The following is a 13,526-nucleotide window of genomic DNA, read 5'->3' as shown; positions in this document are numbered from 1 at the left end:
AAGGCCAACAGTATGGCCATCATCTCTGCTGTATATACAACCAGATGATCTGTAATACGTTTCCTGACTCTCACCCCACATTCCTGCACTACGAATGCTGACCCAGTACGTCCTGTCCTTGGATCTTTTGAACCGTCTGTGTATATGGCCACAAAATTCTGATATACAGTATCCAGAAGTCTCTGAAACCAATCTGATGGATCAACAACCTGCCCATCTTTCCCTAGTCTCTCCAATACTTCTAGATCAACTACTGGAGGTGGGAGTAGCCATGGTGGATTTACAGGAATTGCTACCATTGGACTAAACTCCCTTCCATACAGTCCCATCTCCTTCGCCTGGGTATTACCCACATACCCAAAGCTTGTGTTCTGTCTTCTCTCATGTTCCCAGCATGCCTGTAAAATCCCTTTCGCAGGATGAGATACCCCATGTCCCTGTAGGTCGACCCGATAATACATTGCCAGCTGCTGTCTCCTAATCTGCAATGGCATATCCCCCATCTCCACCTGTAGTGCAGATGCTGGGGACATTCGAAACACAGTACATATTCTGAGTCCTTGTCCCTGTATGACATCTAGCCTTTCCAATGATGTCCGGGCTGCCGAACCATACGCTATGCTACCATAGTCTATTACAGATCAGATAAATGCAACATACATGGTCCTCAATGAGGCATGCCCAGCCCCAAACTCCTTCCCTGTCAGACAGCGCGTCACATTTTGTACCTTACACTATCCCACCACTCTCTCAATGTGTTCTGCCCAGGTCATTCTAGAATCAAAGTATACCCCAAAGAACCTGAAGGCCCCCACCCTTTCCAAGTTTCTCCCATATAACCTCAAGCATAACTGATCTCCCACCTTCCCCCTGGTAAAGAACACTGTCTGTTCTCTACAGAGAACCTGAATCCCCACATTAATGCCCACCGCTCAACCTCATCAATTGCTTCCTGTACCTTCCTGACTATATATGGCACATTTCTTCCCCTCTTCCATTAGGCCCCATCTGAAAATAATGACCTCCCAATATCCGGCTGTATCTGAGAGTAAATCATTGATCATGATTGTGTCACGGGATACTAGGAGTGGTGGTAGGAGTCAGGCGCAGAGAGCAGAGGTGAAGTATAACGACCTTTATTCTTCCCGGCACAAAACGGTCAATGCCAAAACCAACGGGCGCGTAAAACAAATTACCAACCCAGTACAATGGGCAAAACAGTCCAGAGAGAGAATACAAGGCGTAAGCCAGCACATCCAAAATAAACACAACAGCAAACTTAATCCCGCACAAACCTGGGCGGGCTAAGCAGGCTTAAATAAACACAAATCAAGAACACAATAGGGAACAGGTGCAACCAATAAGACATTACAAACAGAAAAGGAAAAAGGGATCAGCGGTGGCTAGTAGGCCGGCGACGACAACCGCCGAGCGCCGCTCGAGCAGGCAGGGGAGCCACCTTCGGTGGGATTCGTGACAGATTGAAAACAACAGAGGACTAATCACGCTCCCCTGTGGTGTACCATTATCCACCATGTAGCCGCCTGAGAGAGACTTCACCACCCTCACCTGGATAAACCTTCCAAACAGGAAATACTTTATCCAGTTGTACGTTATTTCTCCTACAACCATAATATCAAGCTTGATTGACAACCCCTCCTTCCACATCATATCATATGCCTTATCCACATCAAAAAAATACAGCTACAACACTCTCCCTGTTCACCTGAACCTTCCTGACCTCTGCTTCTAAGCAGAGCACTGGGTCCATTGTTCCCCTACCCTTCCTGAATCCGCTCTGATGTGGCAATACTGACCCCCTGCTCTCCAGGAAGTAAGCTAGCCTGTCCATTATCATACGCGCCATAATCTTAGTGATGTTAATTAAGGCTATTGGCCAATAGCTTGTTGGCCTTGTTAGGTCCTTCCCTGGCTTCAGGATTGGTACCACTACTGCCTCCTTCCAGCTGCCTGGTAGTTTCCCCTCCTCCCACACTCTGTTGTACAATACCAATATCTTATCCAGTGCCTCATCACTAAGATGGGCCAACATAACATAGCACACCTCATCTTCCCCAGGTGAAGTTAACCCAGCCTTACCTATTGCCCTTTTCCCCTCTGCCATTGTAAATGGTGCATTCAACACATCATTTACATCCTCCCTCCTATCCAGCACTCCAAGATGCTCCTCTCTCATTCTCCCTCTCCTCTGACAAATTTGTCCAAGTGCCTAGCTATGCACTTGGACAAAGGCTTTGTCCATCATCTCTGCCTTCTCCTCATCTGTTACTGCCACATCCTTCCCACTCATCCTCTGAATCATCCCCCACACTTCTCCCACTGATGTCGCCCTTCCAATGGTGTCACAGAACCGACGCCAACATGACCTCTGTCTGATGAATAGTTCTCTTCACCAGAGCCTGCTTATACTGAATCAGATGTTGGAAGTTGTGTCCTTTTCAGTACTCTAAATTAAAGGTCAACCGCTTATGATTTTTCAACTCCGATACCGATTATTGGAGGACCTAAAAAAGCCGATACCGATTAATCGGCCGTTTTATATATATATATATATATATATATATACACTGCTCAAAAAAATAAAGGGAACACTTAAACAACACATCCTAGATCTGAATGAAAGAAAGAATCTTATTAAATACTTTTTTCTTTACATAGTTGAATGTGCTGACAAAAAAAACACACAAAAATAATCAATGGAAATCCAATTTATCAACCCATGGAGGTCTGGATTTGGAGTCACACTCAAAATTAAAGTGGAAAACCACACTACAGGCTGATCCAACTTTGATGTAATGTCCTTAAAACAAGTCAAAATGAAGCTCAGTAGTGTGTGTGGCCTCCACGTGCCTGTATGAACTCCCTACAACGCCTGGGCATGCTCCTGAGGAGGTGGCGGATGGTCTCCTGAGGGATCTCCTCCCAGACCTGGACTAAAGCATCAGCCAACTCCTGGACAGTCTGTGGTGCAACGTGGCGTTGGTGGAGGGAGCGAGACATGATATCCCAGATGTGCTCAATTGGATTCAGGTCTGGGGAATGGGCGGGCCAGTCCATAGCATCAATGCCTTCCTCTTGCAGGAACTGCTGACACACTCCAGCCACATGAGGTCTAGCATTGTCTTGCATTAGGAGGAACCCAGGGCCAACCGCACCAGCATATGGTCTCACAAGGGGTCTGAGGATCTCATCTCGGTACCTAATGGCAGTCAGGCTACCTCTGGCGAGCACATGGAGGGGTGTGCGGCCCCCCAAAGAAATGCCACCCCACACCATGACTGACCCACCGCCAAACCGGTCATGCTGGAGGATGTTGCAGGCAGCAGAACGTTCTCGACGGCGTCTCCAGACTCTGTCACGTCTGTCACGTGCTCAGTGTGAACCTGCTTTCATCTGTGAAGAGCACAGGGCGCCAGTGGCGAATTTGCCAATCTTGGTGTTCTCTGGCAAATGCCAAACGACCTGCACGGTGTTGGGCTGTAAGCACAACCCCCACCTGTGGACGTCGGGCCCTCATACCACCCTCATGGAGTCTGTTTCTGACCGTTTGAGCAGACACATGCACATTTGTGGCCTGCTGGAGGTCATTTTTCAGGGCTCTGGCAGTGCTCCTCCTTGCACAAAGGCGGAGGTAGCGGTCCTGCTGCTGGATTGTTGCCCTCCTACAGCCTCCTCCACATCTCCTGATGTACTGGCCTGTCTCCTGGTAGCGCCTCCATGCTCTGGACACTACGCTGACAGACACAACAAACCTTCTTGCCACAGCTCGCATTGATGTGCCATCCTGGATGAGCTGCACTACCTGAGCCACTTGTGTGGGTTGTAGACTCCATCTCATGCTACCACTAGAGTGAAAGCACCGCCAGCATTCAAAAGTGACCAAAACATCAGCCAGGAAGCATAGGAACTGAGAAGTGGTCTGTGGTCTCCACCTGCAGAACCACTCCTTTATTGGGGGTGTCTTGCTTATTGCCTATAATTTCCACCTGTTGTCTATTCCATTTGCACAACAGCATGTGAAATGTATTGTCAATCAGTGTTGCTTCCTAAGTGGACAGTTTGATTTCACAGAAGTGTGATTGACTTGGAGTTACATTGTGTTGTTTAAGTGTTCCCTTTGTTTTTTTGAGCAGTATATATATATATATTTGTAATAATGACAATTACAACAATACTGAATTAACTTTTATTTTAACTTAGTATAATACATAAATAAAATCAATTTCGTCTCAAATAAATAATGAAACATGTTGAATTTGGTTTAAATAATGCAAAAACACAGTGTTGGAGAAGAAAGTAAAAGTACAATATGTGCCATGTAAAAAAAGCTACCGTTTAAGTTCCTTGCTCAGAACATGAGAACATATGAAAGCTGGTGGTTCCTTTAACATGAGTCTTCAATATTCCCAGTTAAGAAGTTTTAGGTTGTACTTATTATAGGAATTATTTATCTCTATACCATTTGTATTTCATATACCTTTGACTATTGGATGTTCGTATAGGCACTATAGTATTGCCAGCCTAATCTCGGGAGTTGATAGGCTTGAAGTCATAAACAGCGCAATGCTTGAAGCACAGCGAAGAGCTGCTGGCAAACGCAGGAAAGTGCTCTTTGAATGAATGCTTACAAGGCTGCTGCTGCCTACCACCGCTCAGTCAGACTGCTCTATCAAATAATAGACTTAATTATAATATAATAAACATGAGCCTTAGGTCATTAATATGGTCAAATCGGGGAACTATCATTTTTTAAAACAAAACGTTAATTATTTCAGTGAAATACGGAACCGTTCCGTATTTTATCGAACGGGTGGCATACCTAAGTCTAGATATTGCTGTTACATTGCACAACCTTCAATGTTATGTCATAATTAGGTAAAATTCTGGCAAATTAATTACGGTCTTTGTTAGAAAGAAATGGTCCTCACACAGTTCGCAAGAAGCCAGGCGGCCCAAACTGCTGCATATACCCTGACTCTGCTTGCACAGAACGCAAGAGAAGTGACACAATTTCCCTAGTTAAAATAAATTCATGTTAGCAGGCAATATTAACAAAATATGCAGGTTTGAAAAAAATATACTTGTGTATTGATTTTAAGAAAGGCATTGATGTTTATGGTTAGGTACACATTGGTGCAACGACAGTGCTTTTTTCGCAAATGCACTTGATAAATCATCACCCGTTTGGCGAAGTAGGCTGTGATTCGATGATAAATTAACAGGCACCGCATTGATTATATGCAACGCAGGACAAGCTAGATAAACTAGTAATATCATCAACCATGTGTAGTTAACTAGTGATTATGTTAAGATTGATAGTCTTTTATAAGATAAGTTTAATGCTAGCTAGCAACTTACCTTGGCTCCTTGCTGCACTCGTGTAACAGGTGGTCAGCCTGCCACGCAGTCTCCTCGTGGAGTGCAATGTAATCGGCATCCAAAAATGCCGATTACCGATTGTTATGAAAACTTGAAATCGGCCATGCCGATTAATCGGTCGACCTCTACTCTAAATGCCCTGTTCCTACTCCTCACCATTGCCCCACACTCCTACGCCCACCACGGGACTGCTTTCCTCCTCCCTGAACTCTTAGGTATAGCCTCAGTAGCTTCCCCCACTAACGCTGTTCTCCCCCAGTTATTCATACCATCCCCTTCCCCTCTCATACCCACCCGAGCGATCACCCGCTCACTTAACTCCTGAAACTGATCCCACTTTGCCCTTTCAAACACCCACCTGCCTACTCCATCCACTGACACCTCCTCCTCCCTCTGGCCTACTGTGCATACTATGGGGTAATGATAACTCCCTACTGTCGACTCCTCCCATAGCTCCCAGTCACAGATTCCTGCCATCAAACTAGATACCAGAGAGGTCCAATCCAGACTCTTTCCCTGTAACTACATCAATCCTGGTCCCTCGGCCAACATTCAGGCACACCAGATCTTTAACTTCCATCAGATATTCCATCACTTGGCCATTTCCATCCATCCATCCATCCACCCCCAGAGCGTGTTGTGGACATTAAAATCCCCACATATTACCTTACTTCTATCCTGGCCCTCCACCATCTCCAACTCTTCTTGGTCTAATACCTGACACATATTATAGTAGTTCACTACCACCTCTCCTCTCAACCACACCTCCACCACCACACATTCCTGTTCAATACCTTTACCTAGCATCATGTAGGGAAGTCCTTGCTTTATGAAGGTGGCACATCACCCCTTCCCCCTACACCTCTGTCCCTATGTATTATAAACTCCACATTCAGTTTGAGCCACGTTTCCAGCAGACAAATCACATCAGGCTTAGCTGGCATATCCACAATTAACTTCTTGAACTCCTGCCCATTAGCCAACAGGCTTGGAGCATTCCATTCTAGTACTACCACCATAACTAAGATCCAGTAATACATGACTCCACCCTCGGCTGATTGAGGTCATCTTGAACCTCCTCCCATGTCAAGCCTGTCATACTCAGATGTCTCCCAGCAGCATCCACTATTAGCTTAATCTTCTCCGTTTTAGACTTTACCTCAGCGGTGCTGTTTATAACTCCTGCTATGAACGTCACCAGTTGTCTCTTATCTATGTATACCTGCCCCGTAATCCCCGATCTAGATGCTCCTACCCATCTCTCTCTTGAACCTGTATCTCTCTGGACCTGGACCACCTTCACTGCCTCCGCATAAGACACCCTTCTCTCTACTCTCACTTGTTGCACCTCCACTGCCTGCTTCATAGCCTCACATCCACTATATGCCACATCATGAGCCCCCCCACAGCTGCAACACTTTGGTTGTACACCATACCCACATTTCCCATACTCATGCTCCCCTCCACACCTGGCACATCTCTTTTTCTCTTTACATGCTGTTGCCACATGCCCAAACCTCTGGCATTTATAACATCTTAAAGGCTTCAGTACGGTTACTATGGTTACTTTATTTTGGCAGTACCTGGTCCTTGAAGTGTAACAGTATAGACGGGCTATCTGCCCTAACTCCACCCCTTGTTGCTTGCAATCTATGAACATTCACTAGAACGCCTCCTGTCAAATTGTCCCTCACCTCTTGAATGCTAATACTCACAGGCAGTCCTGTTACCACCCTTTTAATCCACTGCTTCCCTGCTTGATCACTCCATCTGCCCTTCAATTATCTTGCCCTTCATCGGCACTTTCTACCTCCGAACTGCCGCTAGCGTTAGAAACTATGTTGCTCTCAGACTTCCTTTTCTGCCTCCTCTCTACCTCCATAGACCTCTTGCTCCCCTTCAAACCCCCTACTCCCTTTCTCTCCCGCTTTCTTTTTCTCCTTCTTACTCCCTCCTTTATTTGTACCACTATACTCCATACTTGCTTCACTTTCCACATCACCAACGAACTATCATGGTCCAACCACACCAAGACAGCCGTGAAGAGGGCACGACAACACCTTTTCCCCCCTAGGAGACTGAAAAGATTTGGCATGGGTCCCCAGATCCTCAAAAAGTTCTACAGCTGCATCATCGAGAGCATCCTGACCGGTTGCATCACTGCCTGGTATGGCAACGGCTCGACATCTGACCGTAAGGCGCTACAGAGGGTAGTGCGTACGGCCCAGTACCTCACTGGGGCCAAGCTTCCAACCATCCAGGACCTATATAACAGGTGGTGTCAGAGGAAGGCCCAAACAATTGTCAGACACTCCAGTCACCTAAGTTATAAACTGTTCTCTCTGCTACCGCATGGCAAGTGGTACCGGAGTGCCAAGTCTTGGACCAAAAGGCTCCTTAACAGCTTCTACCCCCAAGCCATAAGACTGCTTAACAATTAATCAAATGGCCACCCGGACTATTTACATTAACACGCCCCCCCTTTGTTTTTACCCAGCTGCTACTTGCTGTTTATTATCTATGCATAGTCATTTTACCCCTACCTACATGTACAAAATCACTCGAACAAACCTGTACCCCCGCACATTGACTCAGTACCGGTACCCTCTGCATATAGCCTCATTATTGTTCTTTTTATTGTGTTCCTTTTTATTTTACTATTTTTACTTTAGTTAATTTAGTAAATATTTTCTTATCTCTTTCTTGAACTGCATTGTTGGTTAAGAGCTTGTAAGTAAGGTCTACGCCTGTTGTATTCAGAGCACGTGACAAATAACATTTCATTTAATTTTATTCCCCTGGGGACTAGTACGAAAAAGTCTGAAAATGAATGCACTCACTACTTACTGTAAGTCGCTCTGGATAAGAGCGTCTGCTAAATTGGTAAAATGTAAATGCAATCCAGATCATCATGAGGCATCAACCAATTAATTATACTTGTGAGTAAACATTCCATAACTGCAGGTGCCAGTATATCGCCAGCCTTGGCTTTATACCTGTTCAAACAACACACTCCAGGGGGCAGTATCCACCCTTTCAGTTTGTTTACCAACTCATAGAAGTAGTGATGGGCATTCCGTCTCTTTTCAGTGAGCCGGTTCATTCGGCTCAGCTCAACAAAAAGAGCCGGCTCTTTTGGCTCCCAAACGGCTCTTTAAAAAAAATATGTTTTGTATTTTTTCAAGTCAAACAGTTTGCGATAGTTTGACTATGATTGGTGTTAAAACAATTCTAATTAACTTATTAAATGAAGTCATACTCTACCTTAACCAAATCAAATCAAATCAAATCAAATTTATTTATATAGCCCTTCGTATATCAGCTGAAATCTCAAAGTGCTGTACAGAAACCCAGCCTAAAACCCCAAACAGCAAGCAAAGCATGTGAAAGAAGCACGGTGGCTAGGAAAAACTCCCTAGAAAAAACTCCCTAGAAAGGCCAAAAACCTAGGAAGAAACCTAGAGAGGAACCAGGCTATGAGGGGTGGCCAGTCCTCTTCTGGCTGTGCCGGGTGGATATTATAACAGAACATGGTCAAGATGTTAAAATGTTCATAAATGACCAGCATGGTCAAATAATAATAATCATAGTAGTTGTCGAGGGTGCAACAAGCACGTCCGGTGAACAGGTCGGGGTTCCGTAGCCGCAGGCAGAACAGTTGAAACTGGAGCAGCAGCATGGCCAGGTAGACTGGGGACAGCAAGGAGTCATCATGCCAGGTAGTCCCGAGGCATGGTCCTAGGGCTCAGGTCCTCCGAGAGAAAGAAAGAAAGAGAGAATTAGAGAGAGCATATTTAAATTCACACAGGACACCGGATAAGACAAGAGAATACTCCAGATGTAACAGACTGACCCTAGCGCCCCGACACATAAACTACTGCAGCATAAATACTGGAGGCTGAGACAGGAGGGATCAGAAGACACTCTGGCCCCATCCGATGATACCCCTGGACAGGGCCAAACAGGCAAGATATAACCCCACCCACTTTGCCAAAGCACAGCCCCCACACCACTGGAGGGATGTCTACAACCACCAACTTACCGTCCGAAGACAAGGCCGAGTATAGCCCACAAAATCTCCGCCATGGCACAACCCAAGGGGGGGGGGGGGGGCCAACCCAGACAGGAAGACCACGTCAGTGACTCAACCCACTCAAGTGACGCACCCCTCCCATGGACAGCATGGAAGAACACCAGTAAGTCAGTGACTCAGCCCCTGTAATAGGGTTAGAGGCAGAGAATCCCAGTGGAAAGAGGGGAACCGGCAAGGCAGAGACAGCAAGGGCGGTTCGTTGCTCCAGCCTTTCCGTTCACCTTCACACTCCTGGGCCAGACTGTACTTAATCATAGGACCTACTGAAGAGATAAGTCTTCAGTAAAGACTTAAAGGTTGAGACTGAGTCTGCGTCTCTCACATGGGTAGGCAGACCATTCCATAAAAATTGAGCTCTATAGGAGAAAGCCCTACCTCCAGCCGTTTGCTTAGAAATTCTAGGGACAATTAGGAGGCCTGCGTCTTGTGACCGTAGCGTACGTGTAGGTATGTACGGCAGGACCAAATCGGAAAGATAGGTAGGAGCAAGCCCATGTAATGCTTTGTAGGTTAGCAGTAAAACCTTGAAATCAGCCCTTGCCTTAACAGGAAGCCAGTGTAGGGAGGCTAGCACTGGAGTAAAATGATCAAATTTTTTGGTTCTAGTCAGGATTCTAGCAGCCATATTTAGCACTAACTGAAGTTTGTTTAGTGCTTTATCCGGGTAGCCGGAAAGTAGAGCATTGCAGTAGTCCAGCCTAGAAGTAACAAAAGCATGGATTAATTTTTCTGCGTCATTTTTGGACAGAAAGTTTCTGATTTTTGCAATGTTACGTAGATGGAAAAAAGCTGTCCTTGAAACAGTCTTGATATGTTCTTCAAAAGAGAGATCAGGGTCCAGAGTAACGCCGAGGTCCTTCACAGTTTTATTTGAGACGACTGTACAACCATCCAGATTAATTGTCAGATTGAACAGAAGATATCTTTGTTTCTTGGGACCTAGAACAAGCATCTCTGTTTTGTCCGAGTTTAAAAGCAGAAAGTTTGCAGTCATCCACTTCCTTATGTCTGAAACACAGGCTTCTAGCGAGGGCAATTTTGGGGCTTCACCATGTTTCATTGAAATGTACAGCTGTGTGTCGTCCGCATAGCAGTGAAATTTAACATTATGTTTTCGAATGACATCCCCAAGAGTATATAGTGAAAACAATAGTGGTCCTAAAACGGAACCTTGAGGAACACCGAAATTTACAATTGATTTGTCAGAGGACAAACCATTCACAGTGTATTTAAAAATGCATTGGTTTGTTATGAAAAAGAATGCTATTAAACATTTGCATTTAATGTATAACTTTTTAATGAGCATATAGATCCAAACATTCAAAACGAATACAATCTGAACAGCATAATAGAATATTGCACCATATCAAAGAAAGATAAATAACAATTTGCAAAACTGCAGCATCCCATAAATTGAAATAAATGTAAGAAAGAAGGATGCTATTACACATGTGCATTTAAAGTATAACTTTTTTAATGTATATAAACAAAGTGCATATAAATGTAACAATTAAAAATTAATACAATCTGAACAACATAATAATAGAATATTGCACAATATCAAAGAAAAAATAAATAACAATGTGCAAAACTCCAACATCCCACTTAAAACATTAAACTGGTCTCTCTTTTCTCTGTCTTCTTTATTGCCATGTTATAACCGGCAGCACACAGCAATGCTGACCATATTTTGCTTTTATGAGAGAGTTGCATTCAGAAATGCAAGCTGTCTCACTTTCGAGGGGCTGATGCGGGTTCTTCTCTCAGTAATTATTTGTCCCGTTTTCGAGAAGACCCTCTCAGAGGGAACGGATGTGGCCACTATGCAGAGTCTCCCTGTCATGACTTAAGTAAGCCGTGGGTTGACACGGCTTACTTGTTCTTCCACCAGCTCAGAGGATCTGCAGATCTTTCAGAACGAATGTGTGTGAACTTGAGGATTTAGGCCTATATTATTTATTTATTTATTTATTCGTTCTTTGAATTAGTTAATTCTATTCATTTAAATCTTTTGATTATTCATATCTTAATTTTTGTATATTTTTATAAATAGATTCGGCTCTTCTGATGTGCGAGCTGGCTCCCAACGTTCACCTACAAGATCCGGCTACTTTTAGAGCCGCCTCGTTCGCGAACGACCCATAACTACATTGAAGTTGTAGAAGAAGAAAATTGACTACTTCAAAATAGAGATGGCCTCAATAGAGCTGCCCGCGCGCTCACAGACACCATCATGGGACAGATACAATATTGCAATCTCTATACAACTCAACTTGGTTTAGTGAACCACAAAGCTTCCTGGGCCCTTATAAGACCAATTATCCATTCACGCAATAATTGATAGGGGCTACCTGCCGCTACCATATTATCATCAACCGACATCGGTTGTTTAAAACCTGTTCTGGATAGGGGGCAGTATTTTCACGGCCGGATGAAAAAACGTACCCGATTTAAACTGGTTACTACTCTTGCCCAGAAACGAGAATATGCATAGTATTAGTAGATTTGGATAGAAACCACTCTGAAGTTTCTAAAACTGTTTGAATGGTGTCTGTGAGTATAACAGAACTCATATGGCAGGCAAAAACCTGAGAAAAAGTCGACCAGGAAGTGGAGGATCTGAGAATTGCAGTTCTTCTTTCTAGTCCCTTTCGAAACTACAGTATCTGTGGGGTTATGTTGCACTTTCTAAGGCTTCCATTGGCTGTCTAAAGACTTCAGAAAGTGGTTTGAGCCTTCTCCTGTCACTGGGCAGAGTATAGGAGCTCAGTTACTGAGTGGTCTGCCTGGCAACAAAGGGATTGGATATGCGCGTTCCCGCGAGCTCGCTGTTTTTTCTTTTTCTCCTTGAATGAATACGCTATTGTCCGGTTGGAATATTATCGCAATTTTACGTTAAAAATACCATAAAGATTGATTTTAAACAGCGTTTGACATTCTTCTAAGTACGGTAATGGAACATTTTGACTTTTTGTGTCTCGAATTGCGCTCGCGCGTTAGCCTTTGGATAGTGACCTGAACGCACGAACAAAACGGAGGTATTTGGACATAACTATGGATTATTTCGAACAAAAACAACATTTCTTGTGGAAGTAGCAGTCCTGGGAATGCCTTCTGATGAAGATCAGCAAAGGTAAGAGCATATTTCTAATACTAATTCTGAGTTTAGGTTGCCCCGAACATGGCGGGTGTCTGTATAGTTTTCTGTGATGGCGAGCTATGTACTCAGAATATTGAAAAATGTGCTTTCTCCGTAAAGCTATTTTAAAATCTGACACAGCGGTTGCATAAAGGAGTTCTGTATCTATAATTCTTAAAATAATTGTTATGTATTTTGTCAACGTTTATGATGAGTATTTTTATAAATTCACCGGAAGTTTTTGGTGGGAATACATTTTCTGAACATCACGCACCAATGTAAAATGCAGTTTTTGGATATAAATATGAACTTGATTGAACAAAACATACATGTATTGTGTAACATAATGTCCTAGGAGTGTCATCTGATGAAGATCGTCAAAGGTTAGTGCTTCATTTAGCTATGTTTTGGGTTTTATTGACACATGTCCTTGCATGGAAAATGGCTGTGTGGTTATTTTGGTCTATGTACTCTCCTAACATAATCTAATGTTTTGCTTTCGCTGTAAAGCCATTTTGAAATCGGACAATGTGGTTGGATTAAGGAGAAGTGTATCTTTAAAATGGTGTAAAATAGTCATATGTTTGAGAAATTGAAATTATTGGATTTTTGAGGTTTTGTATTTCGCGCCACGCTGTTCCATTTGATATTGGCTTGCGGAACGTCTGTCCTCAACAGGTTTAAAAAACATTTGTAGTCTCTTATAATTTATGTATTTTCACCATGAATTTTCACCAATAATTTGACATTATATGAATTGACCTAATTAACCTAACCTATATGATTAAAGTATTTGCTTATATTTCACTGCATTTATTTTTCATTGTTTCTTTGTAGGCCTACATATATTTTTATGCTGCTGCTTTTCGCCGATGGAATGGAACTACACATCCC

Source organism: Salmo trutta, chromosome 27 (genome assembly GCF_901001165.1).
Source record: "Salmo trutta chromosome 27, fSalTru1.1, whole genome shotgun sequence".
In the NCBI taxonomy this organism is placed as follows: Eukaryota; Metazoa; Chordata; class Actinopteri; order Salmoniformes; family Salmonidae; genus Salmo; species Salmo trutta.
The sequence above is the reverse complement of the archived record's forward strand: the minus strand, read 5'-3'. Positions refer to the sequence as shown.